The 18,058-nt window shown below is 39.9% G+C and overlaps 1 non-coding gene across 1 annotated transcript; it reads right to left on the bottom strand.

The window, feature by feature from the left end:
- Positions 1-17,559: 17,559 nt before the first annotated feature.
- On the bottom strand, positions 17,560-17,703 carry Gm25771. Its single transcript, XR_003949251.1, has one exon. It is a non-coding gene; the product is annotated as a small nucleolar RNA SNORA48 (small nucleolar RNA).
- Positions 17,704-18,058: the final 355 nt, after the last annotated feature.

Below are 18,058 nucleotides of genomic sequence, written 5' to 3'. Positions count from 1 at the left end.
AAATGCTGACACCATTGCATACACTAGCAAGATTTTGCTGAAAGGACCCAGATATAGCTGTCTCTTGTGAGACTATGCCGGGGCCTAGCAAACACAGAAGTGGATGCTCACAGTCAGCTATTGGATGGATCACAGGGCCCCCAATGGAGGAGCTAGAGAAAGTACCTAAGGAGCTAAAGGGATCTGCAACCCTATAGATGGAACAACATTATGGACTAACCAGTACCCCGGAGCTCTTGTCTCTAGCTGCATATGTATCAAAAGATGGCCTAGTCGGCCATCACTGGAAAGAGAGGCCCATTGGACACACAAACTGTATATGCCCCAGTACAGGGGAATGCCAGGGCCAAAAAGTGGGAGTGGGTGGGTAGGGGAGTGGGGGGAGGGTATGGGAAACTTTTCGTTAGCATTGGAAATGTAAATGAGGAAAATACCTAAAAAAAAAAAATATGTCTCTCACTTATCTCTAGGATCTTTTAATGGTAAATAGATGTTTTGCTTATCTATTTAAAATTTTAAGGCTTTTTCTAAGGGTTTTTCCAAGGCTAGCTTTAAAATCCTGGCCTCAAGGGCTCCTCCTAGTTCAGCCTCCACACGAGCTGAGACTAAAGTCAGATCACCCTAGCTGACTGAACATTTTCTATGATTACTTCTTATAAGTGAAAACAGAAGTCCTGAAAGTAAAGAGCATGGGAATTTTGAGTAAAAACATGATTGCTTATTCAAATCAACTATCTTTCCGTAATATATCCAGCAATACATGTGTGTGTGTGTGTGTGTGTGTGTGTGTGTGTGTGTATTTATGGGTTTGTGTATAAGGGGAGATGTATGTGGTGTGATGTGTATGGTGTGTACTTATGCCTGTGTGTGTGAGAGTGTATATGTGATGTGATGTATGTTGAGTGTAAAGTATATATGTATGTCTGTGTGTGGGGAAGAATTATGCTGGCTAGTTTTAGTCAATTTGACACAGATTGGAGTCATCAGAAAGGAGGGAGCCTCAAATGAGAGAACTCACTGAGAATGGAACCACTCCTGGATTGGTGGTCCTGGGTACTATAAGAAAACAAGCTAAGCAAGCCATGAGGAACAAGCCAATAAGAAGCACCCCTCCATGGACTCTGCTTTAGCTTCTAAGTATAGGTTATTGCCCTATTTATGTTCCTGGTCTCACTACTGTTAATGATAAACTGTTATAAGTAATGGTGAGTAAAATAAATCCTTTCATCCCAAAAGCAGAGTTCTTTTGGTTATGGTGTTTTATCAGAGTACTAGTAACTCTAAGAAAAGTATAATGTATATTTATGTATATCTCTATGTGTAGTGTATTTATCGTTCATGTATGGTGTGGGTATGTATATAGTGTATGCTATTTGATGTAAGTGTTAGGCATGTGTAGTGTGAATGTGTCATGCATGCATATATATATATATATATATATATATATATATATATATATATACACACACACACATGGTTTCAAGGTGTACATGTTTTATGCATGTGGTGTGGTGTTTATGTGTGTGCTATGTGGGTGGTTTTGATGACTGACTGATGTGAACTCTCCACAACCTGGGAACTCTTGTATCTTCAGGTCTCTCATTATGTTAGGAAAACATGCACCACCACCTAAATTAAGTCATTATTACCTTAGTGTATGCTATGGCCAATTTAGTTTCTAACTGGTACATATGTGCCTTGTGCACTGCGCACTCTCACAGCAGAAGGCTAGCCAAACCATGCAACTGAGCCTTAACACAATTGGGTATCAGGTGACATCTCTTTTTTTCTCCTCTAACTTAGTAGTTTACAATACAAGTTTATTTAAAAGTGTCTTTCTGATTATTCCAGTAATTAAAATTTTAAAACATGATTTATGCTTTTAAAACACAGCTCTTTAACATTTGTGTTTGAAAACTATAATCCTCTTAGGGTTCCTGATTTATGTATTAATTTACAGATGCATGCCATTGGTCACTGTTAGGATTTCTGTTTTACTTACTAACTTTTACAGGTTCTTTGTAAATTATAGCTTTTAATCTTTTATTAACAATCCTATTAATCTCTGATCTTATGTGTTTGTCTTGAATATGACATTTGCTTTGTAATCCATTACTAACTGGTTATGGAAAAATTTAATCTTTAAGTTTTTCTTTTTACCTAAGTCTATTATATTTTCCCTTCTGGTTTTTGATTACATTGGAGTGCACAGAAACTCTTTGAAATCTTTCTTCACAAAAAAAAAAAAAAATTGATCTTTCCTTCTGGTTGTATTTTAATGGCCTGGTATTCCATTTAGGTCTTTAATTTTGTTGAAAAGTCATTTTAAACTATTCAGTGTAATATTTATTCTGTAGCAAGCTATTAATCTCTGTACCATTTATTAATAACTTATTTTTCTCACCCATGCTTAATCATTTCAATTATTACTTCATGTTTCTTAAGCAGAAAATTAACTATGTTATACATCTCTACTATGTATCAGAATTTCTATGCTTTGTGATTAAACTAAACTCCCACCCAAAAGAAAAATTAGCAATTCAGCTTAGAAAGAGGCAAATATGTTAGGTCAACCTGTATGTTTAGAACTGAGAAAGGACTACATCTCTGAGAGTTCCTCTCTTCTAATTCTTTTCTGTGTGCATATGCACTTGCAAATGCGTGGGAGTTTATGTGGCTGCCTGTTCACATGTGTGGAAGCCAGAGGACATCCATAAGTGACAGCACTGTTTGAGTTCTTTATTTTATAAAATGGGGTCTCTGACTTGGCCTGGAGCTCAGTGATTCTGGTAAGCTTGCTGACCAGCACCCCTAAGGTCCATGCACCTCTGTCCCCAACCCAGCATTCCACGCACTCAGCATCACTCCTGGCATTTGTAGTGTAGATTCTGAAGATAAATCCAGTCCTCATGCTTGCAACGCAACCACCGTGTCTTAGTCAGGGTTTTTATTCCTGCACAAACATCATGACCAGGAAGCAAGCTGGGGTGGAAAGGGTTTCTTCAGCTTATACTTTGCACACTGCTCTTTATCACCAAGGGAAGTCAGGACTGGAACTCATGCAGGTCAGAAAGCAGGAGCTGATGCAGAGGCCATGGAGGGATGCTCATTACTGGCTTGCTTCTCCTGGCTTGCTCAGCCTGCTCTCTTATAGAACCCAAGACTACCAGTCCAGAGATGGCACCACCCACAAGGGGCCTTTCCCCCTTGATCACTAATTGAAAAAATGCCTTACAGCTGGATCTCATGGAGGCACTTCCCCAACTGAAACTCCTTTCTCTGTGATAACCCCAGCCTGTGTCAAGTTGACACATAAAGCCGGCCAGTACCCACCATAACAGCTGAACTATCTCTATAACCTTCTTTTCTGTTTCCATATAAGGACGTATTACAAAATAATCTTTCCTATCCTTTAACACACAGAATTTTCTAAAACCTGCATACCCATCATCCAGAAGACTCTTTGGATGAATGTTGGACAGCAGGAGAAACGTTACTGGTTGAGTTGGAAATCAGTAGCCTCCCTTCATGAGAATTATTAATTTTTTGGACTACTATACAATTCTACTCAGGCTTCCAGAAGGCTGGGTATCCTGCTTCCTTTCTGGACCCCTTGCCAGAATTCATTCATGTCTTTGTCCCACGTGTAGGCTCCACTGCAGACAGACATCTAGATTTAGGTTAGATCCTACCATGCTCCCCCAGACACAAGCTTCAGCTATATCATCAAAAGACTGGCTACCCTCTGAGGTTTTCAAGCAAGACACAGATTCTGTCAAACTGTTCAAAATCCAGCATAAAATAAATCTGTCAGATGCCAAATCACAGTGCTGGGTCAGAAGAGAATTCTGTGTGGTGACACAATATTATAAAAAATATCACTTACGTTCTGGGTGCCTGGAACTTTGCTGGACCTCACAACCATAGTTAGGAATACAGCTTGAGGTCACTGAATACTGTTAGCCTGCTGTATACTCATTTTGTTTTTTGTTTTTGGTTTTTTTTTTTTGGTTTTTCGAGACAGGGTTTCTCTGTGTAGCCCTGGCTGTCCTGGAACTCACTTTGTAGACCAGGCTGGCCTCGAACTCAGAAATCTGCCTGCCTCTGCCTCCCGAGTGCTGGGATTAAAGGCGTGCGCCACCACGCCCTCATTTTGGTTTTTAACCTGCCTTCAAGAGAACACTACAACTAACATTACTTGTGTTGTTTTCTCTTATAATTAACTTTTATAGGCTAAGTTAATACATAGCTGTAACCTTATGTTATTCATTTCTCCATGTCCCTGACCCAGAATAATGCAGAAATAAGTTACAGAAAATAGATTTTTTTTAATACAATATATTCTGACCATGGTTTCCCTCTGCCAACTCCTCCTATATCCTCCTCACTTCCCTTATACGCAAAATCTCACCTTTTCTTTCTTTAGAAAAATGGGACATTGAAAAAATTAAATAAAATAGAAACAAACTAGAATAGGATAAAAACAAAGAAATCACAGTAATAAAAGAGCCACCCCCCCAAAAAAACACAAACAAGAAATATGTAGATACACATTTGCACATACAGACACCATAAAACACAAAATCAGAAACCATAATACATATCCAGATTACATATAAGGTAATTTAAAAAAAAAGCCCAAGCAATGCAGCATGAGTCAAAGCAAAACTGAAACTACCACCACCACCATCACCACCAACAACAAAATCTACCCCCCACCACACACATACAGAAATAAACAAAAACAAAAACCCTTCACAAATACTGTTCAGTTCATTTTGGGTGGCAATCTACTCCTAGGCATGGAGTCTGTCCTTAAGTGAGGTTTGTATATATAAGACTCCATTGGAGAAAACTACACTTTTCACTGAGAGCTCTTATCAACTGGGGATAGCATCTGGGTTAGGGATGGGTGCTCGTGTCAACTTCATCTCTTAGCACTGAGACCCCCTCTGACTTGGACCTATGCAAGGCCTGTGCATGCTGCCATAGTATCTGTGAGTTCATACTTGTATCAATCCTGTTATGTCTAGAAGGCCTTTTTTCCTTGATATTCTGAATCTACTCTAGCTCTTAGCAATCTTTTTCCTCCTCTTCCACAGATTTCCCTGAGCCATGAGTAGCATGTGTAATTTTGCTTAAAGAAGTAAACACAGGAGTTGAAAACAACTTCCTAAAATCTACCATAAATATTGAAAGCCACCCTATATGGTAATTGCTTGATAAAAAATTACATTCATTATCTGATCAGTTGAGTTCACTTGGGGAGATTTAATCCTTTGTAAGTCTCTATGCTATTAAATAAATCCAGAGTGGAGTGCTTTGTGAGAAAGAGACACACCTAGATGAAAGAGACAGGGAACATGAAATAGAGAAAGGATTCAAATCAGAACTCACCCTGGCTGGACAAAACTCCAGTCCAAATGGATCAAAGACCTCAACATAAAATCGTTTACACTAAATCTAGTAGAAGAGAAAGTGGGAAGTAGACTTGAATGCATTGGTACACGAGATAATTTCCTGAACAGAACACCAGTGTTTCAGGCTCTAAGATAAACAATTGATAAATGGGACCTCATGAACCTGAAAAGCTTCTGTAAGACAAAGGATGCTATCAATAGGGACAAAATGGAAACCTACAGATGGGGAAACTCTAACCGTACAAAGAACAGAGGGCCGATATCCAAAATATATAAAGAACTCAAGAAATTAGATGACAACAAACCAAGTAACCCAATTAGAAATGGAGTACAGAGCTACACAGAAAATTCTCAATGGAGGAATCTTAATAGTCAAGACACACTTAAGTGTTCAGCACCCTTCATCATCAGGGAAATGCAAATCAAAACTACCCTGAGATTCCACCTCACACCAATCAGGATGCTGAAGATCAAAATCTCGAGGAACAGCACTTGGTGGAGAGGAAGTCAAAACAATCCTGAGAGTCTGTATCACACATGAATCAGAGACCTAAGAGATGGCTCACTGGTTAAAAGCATTTGCTGCTCTTTCAGAGAACTTGAGTTTAGATCCCAGCACCCACATCACACATGTAAATAGACAACTTAAACTTTTTTTTTGAGGCAGTTACTATGAAATAAGACAGTTAATGATACCTGGAAGTTGTATCACACACTGATTCTATAGAAGACCAGTGAGGCTGCTGTGCATGGATTTTGGTCACATACGTCAGTGTGCTACAGGTCAAGCCATTCTTACCTCTTTAGAGAGACGGTGAAGCATGTTGAAAAGATCAGTTTTCTGAGGTTGGAGCCCACATCATAATCAAGGACTACCTTGCCCTTTACTAGGTAAATAACCTTGAGCCACACTCTTCATCTCACCCAGGTTTTTTTAATGCATCTGAATGGAAAAAAAAAAAAAAAGAATGGTAATAGAAACTTCTCCAAAGGCCATTTATAATAATAAACAGAACAGAGTGTGAAAGGATTCTGCTGTAGATCCAAGGACCATACTGAGAACATATCACACATCAGTTATGGTGTATGTATCAAATACACACATACAATAAAACTATCAGTTTAAAAAATTATAGCAATCTTTACATTACATTTCATAAATCAAGGAATACCTAATACATTACTGACTTGCTTGTATAATTTCATCTGATATGTAATATGTTTTGAAATAATCCAAGCAAATAATATATTGAGTCAATTGGACGGGTACATATTTACAAAGGAAAGTTAGGTTTACCACCAATGTCATTATTTTTCTAAGGAAAAAAATAACTTATGTGTGTAGGTGTGAGGGATGGTAGGATGTTCTTGTGTGTTGAGGTGCCTCCAGTGACCAGAAAATGACACTAGATCCTCTGTAGCTTCAGCTACAGGCTTCTGAGCTGCCTGACATGGGTAGTTGGACCCTGGGTTAAGTCTTCTGAAGTAGCAGCCCATGCTCTTAACAGTTGAGGCATTTTTGCAGCCCTGCATCTTCCATTCCTATGGAATCCCACTCACCACCCATGTGCCCCCTCACATTACCTTTCAGTTGCGAAAGCTCCTTTTTTTGGTCCTCTTTCCTAATGTTAAAATACATCTGTTTTGTTTTTCCCCAAATTACAGAGAATTGGGATAATGCTGTATTTTTTTGCTTAATCTGAAATCAAACTACACAATGGCCAAAACTAACAAATTACCACTGCTCTGGATGTGGAAGAATAGCTAGATATTTGCACATCGGTGGAAGGAGCATCCTGCTGTCTGTAGCCAATGTGTAAATGAAGCCATTTAGAAATTTTGTCTAACAGGACCATTATGACACATTTGTTGTGAGATTGTCCCTCAGTTTTCAGCTAATGTCTTGCTGCTGGTGGTGGAAATGGCTAAGAAATTACTTCTCTGGAAATGCTTGATGAGTGAACCCCAGGTGTAAACTATTAGGTTTTGTTCATCAGTAATCATTTTCATAAGGTAATTGGAGATGTCAAAGTCACCCCATGCTTCTGTTTTCAAATTCAGGAACCTCTGCGTGTGACATCTTCTGCCATTGTTTCCCCTAGCTATTACCTCACAGGGAAGTACATTCTGAGAATATGTCAGTAAATGTCCTGAGGGATCTCAAGCAGGTTCCTCAATTTGAAGAAAGAGAAGTCCAGAAGTAGAAATAATTAAATCCTGTATTTTAAAGACACAGTCTTTAAAATGTTTTTAGTAACATGTATTAATTATGCATAATACCCTGATTAACCTTGATTGACAACTTGACATGACTATCTGAGAGGGATTGACTCAATCAGATTGGCCTGTACCTATATCTGTGAGGCATTGCCTTGATGATTGTCATAGGAGGATGCAGTCCACTAGGTGACATTTTTCCCTAGGAAGGTAGTGTTGGGTTGTAAAAGAAAGTTAGCGAAGCATGAACCCACAAGTGACACAGTAAGCAACTTCACTCCAGTTTCTGCATTTGAATTCATGCCCTGACTTTCCTTAATGATGAATTACAACAAAGAAATATAAGTCAAATAAACCCTCCTGCCCATTTGCCTTGGATCTGAGTGCTTTATCCCAGAAAAGTAACTAATATACACGATAAAAGGTGAATCATGACAATTTCACAGATGCATATAATGCATTTTGATCATATTCACCATTGCCATTTGTTGTCCCATCCCAGTGTTGACCCTATTTCTCATTCCAAATATTTTTAAGGACATCAGAAAATATTACAGGATCTTTGTAAGTTGGTCAAGCACATTAAATCTGCAGATGTTTTCCAATTTTGTTTTCTTCCTTAGTAACACATAAAAGCAATTATTTATGTCCAATTGAAATCACATCTCACTTGACAACCATGAAATTGTAACTTCTACTAACAGGCACATAATTTGACACCCACATCACAAAAATAATGAATGTTATATATCTTATTCAGCTGGCTGGTGGGTCAAACAGAATCTACACACACAGCCTTGGGAAAAAGATTTTTGGTTTGGTGATAAATGACAGCCTCAAAGGGAAAAAAATCCTTCCCTAAATTTCAAACCTTAGCCACTCTTCTGTGACTTACTTTTTGTGATTCTGGACCTTGATGTATAAGTAATAAAGATCAAAGATAATTTAGATTGAAAAAGTGATCAGAAAAATCTAGTGATAAACAGAAAGGAATTATGAAAATGTGACCTCACACACTCCCATCTAAAGGTCACATGAGATTCTAGACCACACGTGCCTCATTTGATCAGTGTGATACCTATTCATAAAGCATTAGCTTTTTCTTGATTTTTGTGCCTTTTATTTTTTTTCCCCCATAGACTCAATCAACTAATTCATTCTCAGAAGGTAAAGAAAGGTTTTCTCCTCTTCAGAGTAGATACATTGTAGGTAGGCAGATAAATAAACTGATAATAGGAAAGGAAGAAAAGAAGAAACTGAAGACACAAGGGAAGGTAGCAAGGAGAGAAGGAAGGAGGAAATCATAGAGCTGTGTGAATCAAAATCATGTGGTGACAGAGTTTGATTTCCTGATTCTATAACTCTGAGAGAGGGGGGGGGAGGAGAGGGAGAGGGAGAGGGAGAGAGAGAAAGAAAGAAACAGAGACAGAGAGAAACAGAGACAGAGAGAGAGAGAAACAGAGAGAGAGAGAGAGAGAGAGAGAGAGAGAGAGAGAGAGAGAGAGAGAGAGGAAAGGAAGAAATTCTCCATTCTCTTAACTAAAATGGGAAATACTCCTGAAAGAACCACATTTCCAGAGGGAAAAATAAAGACTGTTAGCAAATTCAACCAACACCCCAAAGTATTTCAGCCGATAATTAATTATAACACACAAGTGCATATTTCAAGCAAGAATGAGGTTTCCTTCCCAGTTGCCTTAGTCATGGTCTTAGTCCATGATAATGATTCATATTACCCAGTCTGCTACATGAAAGTCAAAGAATTTGAGTGCTGTGTCCTAACCCAATGGAGCCAATGAGTGTCAGGAGCCAGAGATCATTCCCACTGAGTCTTGTGCTGTGAAATCCAGGAGGAGAGGAAGTCATGGTCTATTGAGTGTGGTAACATATTTAGCGTAACAGGAAAATAAATCACAGACACAATTGAAACAATGGAAAAAGTCTGGGAACATTATAAATGGAGATTTTCAGCATTTTACTTTTTAAATTAAACTAATAAAATTTATTTTAAAATATACAACTCAGTATTGACTTTTTTAAGTCATCAAAATAATTTACAGTAGTTAAATGCCTCTTAAATATACATGATATCTTCTGAAGCTAAAACTACTATGCACTCAAGCAGTCTTTAAAATCTATTTGGAACATTAAACATGATAGAAGTAGAAAAAAATCTCTTATGAATTCCTCTATGAAAGGAAATTGTGAAAAATTCCTGATTAGACAGAAACCATTCAATCTCTGATGCAGAATACATACCTTAACTGTGGCTTCATAGAATGAACTGGGAAGTGTTTCTTCTGTTTTTATTTTGGAGAACAGTTTGAAGAGTATTGGTATTAGGTCTTCTCTGAAGGACTGGTAGAATTCTGTACTAACCATGTCTGGTCCTGGGCTGGTTTTTTTTTGTTGTTGTTGTTGTTTTTTTTTTGTTTGTTTGTTTTGTTTTGTTTTTTGTTTTTTTTTTTTTTGGAGACTTTTCATGAGTGCTACTATTTCCTTAGTGGTTATGGGACTGTTTAGATGGTTTATTTGATCCTGATTTAACTTTGGTATTTGGTATCTGTCTAGAAAATTGTCCATACAGATTTTCCAGTTTTGTTGAATATAGGCTTTTATAGTAGGATCTGATGATTTTTTAAAATTTCCTCAGTTTCCATTGTTATATCTTCCTTTTTATTTCTGATTTTGTTAATTTAGATGCTGTCTCTGTGCTCTCTGGTTAATTTGGCTAAGGGTTTATCTATCCTGTTGATTTTTCTCAAAGAATCAGCTCCTGATTTTGTTGGTTCTTTATACCGTTCTTTTTGTTTCTACTTGGTTGGTTCCAGCCCTGAGTTTGATTATTTTCTGCATTCTAATACAATTGAGTGTAGTTGCTTCTTTTTGTTCTAGAGTTTTCAGGAGTGCTATTAAGCTGCTAATGTATGCTCTCTCCGGTTCCTTTTTAGAGACACTCAAAGCTATGAGTTTTTCTGTTAGCACTGTTTTCATTGTATCCAATAAATTTGGATATGCTGTGCCTTCATTTTCATTAAATTCTAAAAAGTCTTTCTTTCTTTCTTTCTTCCTTCCTCTCTCCCTCCCTCCCTCCCTCCCCCCCTCTCTCCCTTTCTTTCTCTCTCTCTCTCTTTCTTTCTTTCTTTCTTCCTTTCTTCCTTCCTTTCTTTCTTTCTTTCTTTCTTTCTTTCTTTCTTTCTTTCTTTCTTTCTTTCTTTCTTTCTTTCTTTCTTCCTTGATCAAGTTATCATTAAGTAGGGTGTTGTTCAGCTTCCATGTGTATGTGGGCTTTCTGTTGTTTTTCTTGCTATTGAAGACCAGCCTTAGTCCATGGTGATCTAATAGGAGGCATGGGATTATTTCAATCTTCTTGTATCTGTTTAGTCCTGTTTTGTGACCAATTACATGGTCAAATTTGGAGAAGGTACCATAAGGTGCTGAGAAGAAGGTAGATCCTTTTGTTTTAGGATAAAATGTTCTATAGATAGCTATTAAATCCATTTGGCTCATAACTTATGTTAGTTTCACTGTGTCCCTGTTTAGTTTCTGTTTCCATGATCTGTCCGTTGACAGTGGGGTGTTGAAGTCTCCCACTATTATTGTGTAAGGTACAATGTGTGATTTCAGCTTTAGTAAAGTTTCTTTTATGAATGTGGGTACCCTTGCATTTGGAGCATGGATGTTCAGAAATGAGAGTTCTTCTTGGTAGATTTTTCCTTTGATGAGTACAAAGTGTACTTCCTTATCCTTTTTGATAACTTTTGCTTAAAAGTCTCCTTTGTTGATTTTATTCAATAATAGAATGGATACTTCAGCTTATTTCTTGGGACCATTTGCTTGGAAAAATTTTCCCATCCTTTTACTTTGAGGTAGTGTCTGATTTTGACTCTGAGGTGTGTTTCCGGTATGCAGCAAAATGCTGGGTCCTGTTTACATATCTGTTCTGTTAGTGTATGTTCTTTTATTGGGAAATTGAGTCCATTGATGTTAAAAGATATTAAAGAATAGTGATTGCTGCTTTCTGTTATTTTCTATTTTATTTTTGTATGTGTGGGTATCTTCTTTTGAGTTTGCTGCTTTTTTCTAGGGTGTAGTTTCCCTCCTTGTGTTGGCATTTTCCGTCTGTTATCCTTTGTAGGGCCGTATTTGTGGGAATATATTGTGTAGATTTGTTTTTGTCATGGAATATCTTGTTTTCTCCACCTATAGTAATTAAGAAGTTTTTTAGGTATAGTAGCCTGGGCTGGCATTTGTGTTCTCTTAGGGTCTGTGTGACATCTGACCAGGATCTTCTAGCTTTGATAGCTTCTGGTGAGAAATCTGGTATAATTCTGTTAGGTCTGTCTTCATGTGTTATTTGACCTTTTTCCCTTTCTATTTTTAATATTCTTTATTTGTTTTGTGCATTTGGTGTTTTGACTATTATTTGACAAGAGGAATTTCTTTTCTGGTCCAATCTGTTTGGAGTTCTGTAAGCCTCTTGTGTATTTATAGGTATCCTTTCCTTCCGTTAGGGAAGTTTTCTTCTATAGTTTTGTTGAAGATATTTACTGGCCATTTAAGTTGAGAATCTTCACTCTCTTCTATACCTAATATTCTTAGGTTTGGTCTTCTCCTTGTGCCCTGGATTTCCTGGATGTTTTGAGTTAGGATATTTTTGCATTTTGTACTTTCTTTGACTGTTGTGTCAATGTTTTCTATGGTATCTTCTACACCTGAGATTCTTTCTTCTATCTTTTGTATCCTTTTCGTGATTCTTGCATCTCTGACTCCTGATTTCTTTCCTAGGTTTTCTATCTCCAGTGTTGCCTCCCTTTGTGATTTCTTTATTGTTTCTACTTCCATTTGTAGATCCTGGATGGTTTTGTTCCATTCCTTTACCTGTTTTGTTGTGTTTTCCTGTAATACTTTAACGGATTTTTGTGTTTCCATTTTAAGGGCTTCTACCTGGTTACCTGTGTTCTCCTGTACTTTGTTAAGGGAGTTACTTATGTCCTTTTAAAAGTCCTCTATCATCATCATGAGATGTGACTTTAAATCAGTCTTGCTTTTCTGGTATGTTGGGGTATCCAGGGCTCCTTGTGGTGGGAGAACTGGGTTTTGATGATGCCAAGTAACCTTGGTTTCTGTTACTTATGTTCTGGCCTTTGCCTCTTGCCATCTGGTTATCTTTGACTGTGGTTTGTCCCTCCTTCAAGCCTGTGTGTCAGTATTCCAGAGAGACCAGTTCTTTCTAGGGAGGAATTTGGGTATGGAGAGCTGTGGCACAGGATCAACTCCAGGGTGAAGACAGAAACCAAAATGATTGTGTCTCTAGCAGTTCCTTGGTTCCTGTGACCTGATGACTCTGGGAGGGTCCCTCTTCATCTTGGAATTGGAGCAGAAGTGTTGGTCTTACCTGTGTTCACAGATGTGCCAGCACTCCTGGGAGTCCTGCTCTTGTGTTTGGGTATGGAGTGCTGTGGCACAGGATCTACTCTTGTTGCAGACAGAAACCGGAAGGATCCTGTCCCAGGCTGCTACTCACTTCCTGTGTCCTGAGGGCTCCAGGCTGGTCCTAGGAGCAGAAGTGGTGGTCTTACATGTGCTCACAGGCTTGTCAGCACTCCTGGGAGACCAGCTTTCTCCTGGTGGGGTTTGGATATGGAGTGCTGTGGCACAGGATCATCTCTGGGTGCTGTGGCCAGCATTTTACTTTTGAATTCACTTTTAAAAAGCAGATGTGGGCTAGTTAGAGAGTTCAGTGGATAAAGGCTTCAAAGCCAGATTCCCCAGTCCCACATGGTGGAAGGAAAGAATCAACTCACAAGAAACAAATTGTCCTCTGACCTCATTCATGCCAAGGTGTGAGCACCTCCCTCCGTACACAAATAAATAAATATGAAAACCACAATGCTTTCAAAAAGAAAGACAGATGTGATCCCACCCATGTAATTAAAGGCTACATTAAGCAGACAATAATTATAGCAAAACATATAGAGCATTTATATAGATGAGTCCTTAAGCAGTTGAGCAGCAGGAAGAAAAGATGGTATTTATATCTACTTCTCTTGTGAAAACATGGGTGTCAGTGTTTTAAAATTACTTATATATTTGACAGAAGAATAATATACAGGTATTGATCAAATGCTTTGGATAAAAATAGTTTCTCTAGTAATAGCCATTCTCTAAAACACACGTCAATTTGTCATGTTGTCAGTATTTCTATATTATTTCTTTGTCCATTCCTCACAACTATTGAATGTCATCTGCGAGACTGGATTTTTAAGTAATCATCCTGTCTAACACTCAAAGTTCCAATCCTTTTCAAGCATTCATTTTTATAGCGTATCTACGAACCAGCTGACATTCCACTCACTATTTAGTCTCTGAGTGTAAAAAAATTAAAATCATTCAAAAGGCTCTTCATATTTGAGATGATTGACCTTGCATTATGAAAAAGTTCCTGAAAACATGTTGTATTTAACTTCTCATCATTTCTTCTCAATCACCCATCTCATCAGCTAGCTAATGCTTCTAAGAGCTCTTTATATCTCTAAGAAGCAGAATCTGGTGGATTTTGGTGGCTTCTGATCATTCTTTTTAGAAAAGATTAATTTTATTTTTATTCATTGTGTATATGTGAACATGTCTACATGCAGGTGTATGCAGTTGCCTTTGAAGTCTATAATAGGGAGTCATGTTTTTTAGAGCTTGAATTAAATGGTTGTAAATCTCCCCCATGTAGGCACTAGAAACCGACTTTGTATTTTCTGGAAGAAGCATAAGCATTTAAAAAAAAAATCACTTTTTATTGATTCTTTGTGAGCTCCCCATTGCATGACAGTCCTGCTCATCTTCCTGTTCCCTTGTCTCCTCATATGCTTCCTTTGTCCTTGCTATCTACCCCCAAATAAAAAACACACAAGCAGAAACAAAGCATTGAAAACTTTCCACTATGGAGGCTGTAGTATGTCAGTGAGTCCCACAAGATATCCCTCTGTCCTTACATCTTAATTTGCAAGTGCTCACTGCAATGACTCACTGATTTGGTTTGAGATCTCTGGCTTCTGGGACACCATAAAGATTGAATCCTTATTGGGTCTCCGCCAGGTTGTTGTTTTGTGTCATGGTGATCTTGTAGCCTTGGAGCTACAGGACTGGCCCCTTCACATGCTCCAGTCATTCAGTGATGGAGAAGATTCTTGTGTAGGCCAAACCAAGGCCCTGGATCTAGGCCTGTTTGGTACCTGAGATGCTGAGCCTGCCAGTTCTCTTGCATACCCCTACTTCCACCAGGGTGAGCTCCCTGGCTCTGCTCCAGCTAGGCCACCTAATGCTGCCATCTTTAGGAGGCAGGTCAGCTCTCCTGCTCTCACACCCTTGTGTCATCTCATCCAAAACCATGCTTCCAGTTCTAGTTTCAGTGTGCTTTACAGAGTGTACTGGCTAGTTTTGTGTCAACTTGACACAGCTGTAGTTTTCACAGAGAAAGGAGCTTCAGTTGAGGAAATGCCTCCATGAGATCCAACTGTAAGGCATTTTCTCAATTAGTGATCAAGGGGGAAAGGCCCCTTGTGGGTGGTGCCATATCTGGGCTGGTAGTCTTGGGTTCTATAAGAGAGCAGGTTGAGTAAGCCAGGAGAGGCAAGCTAGTAAAGAACATTCCTCCATGGCTTCTGCATCAGCTCCTGCTCCCTGACCTGCTTGAGTTCCAGTCCTGACTTCCTTTGGTGATGAACAGCAGCATGGAAGTGTAAGCCGAATAAACCCTTTCCTCCCCAACTTGCTTCTTGGTCATGATGTTTGTGCAGGAATAGAAACCCTGACTAAGACACAGAGTCAATATCCCAAGTACTTCAGCCTTTGAGGAGCTGGACCAATTCTCCCACTCTTACACCCTTGGACTGGCCCATCACTGGCTTTACCATGAGGACCAGCTCCCATCATGTTATCCAGGCAAGTTACAGTGCCTGCTCACCCAAATGCTACAGCCAGTGAAGGGGCAGGGCTAGCTTTCCTGCTCTCATTCCTGTGGACCCAACTCTTCTAACTACCACAGGTACCAACAGTAGAGAGTAGAAAGCCATCACTCATCACACTCAGTGAACCCATGCCACCAAATAACAGACAAGTGGCTGGGCAAACTCTCCTCCACTTTCTCCCTGGGGGTCAGCTCCCCTGTTCCCCCTCCACCAGGGCTAGTTCTACTGTGCTTTCTAGTCTGTGTACAGGGCCTGTTCTGAGTGCCACAGCCTTTGAGAGACCTTTCTAACTCCTCCACTCTCATGATCCCAGCGCCAGCTCTCCTGACTGTAGCAGATGGTGAAAGGTGAAGTAGAAAAGAACATCACCCCAACCACCTTATGGCAGACTAGTGGTAGAGACAGCTCTTCAGTTCACTTGGCTTCAGGGCTGAATGACTTCTGTGCCCCTTCCACCAAGGTCAGCACTACTGTGTTACCCAAGTGAGATGTGTGGCCCACTCTCTTGCTTTCATGATGCTGAGACCAGCTCTCCCAACTTCTTCAGATGGCCAGGGGTGAGGGGACATAGGGCTTCTCTACTCATACCCCCAAGACTACTCTACCTTATGGCAGAGGCCAACTCTCATGCCCTAGGGCACCTCACCCATGCCCGGTCACTGGCCATCTCTACTATTTTATCTGGGTGAGATGCAGAGACAGTCCCACCCCACCCCCAAGTACCTCTGGTGGTGAGGGGCAAGGGAAATCACCCTTAAACCCACTCCACATCATTGCAGACTAGTGATAAGGCCAGCTCTCCCTCACTCATGCCCTAGGAGTTGACTCCCCACAGCCTCCCACCAGGCCCAGCTACACTGCTTTGTGTGACTGAGGTACAAGGCCCACTCTCTCAAGTGGTGTGAAAGGTGGGGCCAGCTCTCCAGAGTGCCGTTTGGGAACAGTTCTGTGCAGTCTCTGAATATCCATGTAGTCTCAAACAGCTGCCCCAACCAGGAATGTCCCCATGTTCTCTAGTGGTAATATGAGCACTGACCCTTGCTGTTGTGTAGCCACATACCCAGACATGATCCTAGGTGGCAGCTTGGGCTGGGACATCACCATGGCTCCAGGTGGCACGCTAGAGACATGTAGCACACTCAAGGCTGGTGGTCACTGCTGGCACCTAGTGCCAGCAGGTGTCTATGGCCTGTCTGTGACTTGCTCTGGAGGCAAGTCAGTGAATGGCATGGCATCCACAGGTCTCTGTTGGTATTCCTCTTGCTGATCTGTGTTGCTTGGATTAGATCGGATTGGATTAGATCGGATTGGATTTTTTCTTTGATTTTTAATTAATTTTTAAAAATTAATTGTTTCATTTCTTTATATCACTAATGTTGCCCTTTCCCTGTTTTTCTCCCAGAGTTCCTCACCCCATCCTCTCTCCCATTCACCTCTAAAAGGGTGCTCCCCTTGCCACCCCTTCCTCCCAACAGCTCCCTTTCCTGGGGCATCAAGTCTCTACAGGATTAAGCACATCATCTCTTACTGAGGCCAGATAAGCCAGTCCTCTGGTACAAGGCAGTTCTCTGATGGGGGCCTCAAACCACTCTGTTTATGCTCTTTGGTTGGTGGCTTAGTCTCTGGGAGCCCCCAGGGGTCTGGTTTATTTGACACTGTTAGTCATCCTATGAGGTTGCCATCCCATTCAGCTCCTTCAAATCACCCCCTAACTTTTCTATAGGGGTCCCTGATTTCATTCCAATGGTTGGCTGTAAGTATCTGCATCTGTCTCAATCAATTGCTGGTAGAACCTCTCAGAGGACAGCCACACTGGGTTCCTATCTGCAACCAAAACATAGCATCAATAATAGTGTAAGCATTTGGTGCTTCCCCATCCCCCATCGGATGGCTCCCAAACTGGGTCAGTCACTAGATAAGCCATTCCTTCAGTCTCTGCTTCATTTTTGTCCCTGAATTTCTCTGTCCTAGGCATAATACAGCTTTGGACACCAAGTCAGTGATCCAGTTAGGATGAACAAAGGACTGTCATTTGCTTTACCCATGACTGATATAAGAACAACACCACTAAAGAGGTGTCTCTTTGCCTATTGCCAGGGAGACAATAAGTATTCTTAACAACTTATCCACCTCTCCAGTTCCTTATGCATTACTTTTAAAATATAATTTGTTGTTTTCAGTTTGGGCTAAAGAGAACCAGTGATCAAATTTGGTGCTCAAATATGAATGAGCAACACCCAAGTTCCCAGCTCAGGGCTATATTACCTGTTTTTAGATTGTTTATAGTTATGTGCCATGTTCATTTCCATTTAATTTAATTTGCTTTTAGCAATGGCTGGGAGTCAAATTAGATAAACTGGCCTTGAACCTACAGGAAGTCTCCTGTCTCAGAATTCACTGTCCTGGGATCACAGACAAACATTACCATACTTAGTCTTTAATTAATGATTAATAATG

Source organism: Mus musculus, chromosome 1, assembly GCF_000001635.26.
Source record: "Mus musculus strain C57BL/6J chromosome 1, GRCm38.p6 C57BL/6J".
Taxonomy (NCBI): Eukaryota; Metazoa; Chordata; class Mammalia; order Rodentia; family Muridae; genus Mus; species Mus musculus.
This window is presented reverse-complemented; position numbering and strand designations above follow the sequence as displayed.